Below are 1,324 nucleotides of genomic sequence, written 5' to 3'. Positions count from 1 at the left end.
CTGGAGCCCAGCCGGTCAAGGCTGCAGTGGCCGGGGGCGGCCACTGCACTCCAGTCTGGGCGATAGAGTGAGACTCCAACTCAAAAAAAAAAAATTAGCTGTTCAGCCGGGCTCGGTGGCTCAGCCTGTAATCCCGCGCCTTTGGGAGGCTGAGGTGAGTAGATTGCCTGAGCCCGCAGGTTCGCAACCCACCCGGGCAACTTGGCGAGACCTCATCTCCACAATAAATCAAAAATTAGCCGGGCGTGGTAGCGCACGCCTGTAGTTCCAGCTACTTGGAAGACTGAGGTGGATAGATCGCCGGAGCCCAGCAGGTCGAGGCCGCGGTGGCCGGGAGAGGCCACTGCACTCCAGTCTGGGCGACAGAGTGAGACTCCAACTCAAAAAAAAAAAAAAAAAATTTAACTGTTCATGGTAGCATGTGCCCATAGTCCCAGCTGCTTGGGAGCCTGAAGCAGGAGGATTACCTGAGCCCAGGAGGTCGAGGCTGTGGTGAGCCGTGATCGTGCCACTGCACTTCAGCTTGGGTGACAGAGTGAGACCTTGACTCTAAATAAATAAATAAAAATAAATAAATAAGCACAGCCTTGCTTATCCTGAGGAGGTGCAGGGGCCACACAGCCGCAAACCTGGGAACCTACCTTCCAGAGCAGATGCAAAAGCAGATCTGAGTCTGGTCTGCCCCTTGCCTCAGTGGACAAGGATTCTGTCTCAGAATGCCGAGGGCAGCTCTGAAAAGGATGCCATATGTGCTCCGTATGTCATAGTGCCCTTGCTGTGGCTTCTAACCTCTGCCAGCTGGTTCATGCCCAGCTCAGAACTGGCTTGTAGCTCACGAAGATGCAGATCTCAGAAAATTCCATTTTGCTGATTTATGACAGGCTTTGCTTCTCTTTTCAAAAAAGGAGTCAAAAGATGTGAGCAGCATGAGGCTCCAATTTGGCTTCAATTTGGATAAGAACTGCACTTGTGTTCTCTTTTTCTTTTTCTTTTGAGTTGAAGTCTCACTCTGTCACCCAAGCTGAAGTGCAGTGGTGGTGGCATGCTCACGGCCACCGCAGCTTCGACCTTCCGGGCTCAGGCGATTCTTCTGCCTCAGACTTCCACGTAGCTGGAACTACAGGTATACGCGGCCACACCTGGCTAATTTTTGATTTATCGTAGAAATGAGGTCTCGCCAAATTGTCCAGGCCAGTCTCGAACCCTAGGGCTCAGGTGATCCTCTCACCTCGGCCTCCCAGAGCGCTGGGATTCTAGGTGTAAGCCACTGCACCCTGCCTCTCATGTTTTCTGAAGTGGAGTGCACAGTTTCCAGGCAGGCTGG

Source organism: Carlito syrichta, unplaced genomic scaffold (genome assembly GCF_000164805.1).
Source record: "Carlito syrichta isolate Samal-C Ts95f unplaced genomic scaffold, Tarsius_syrichta-2.0.1 Scaffold312962, whole genome shotgun sequence".
NCBI lineage: Eukaryota > Metazoa > Chordata > Mammalia > Primates > Tarsiidae > Carlito > Carlito syrichta.
The sequence above is the reverse complement of the archived record's forward strand: the minus strand, read 5'-3'. Positions refer to the sequence as shown.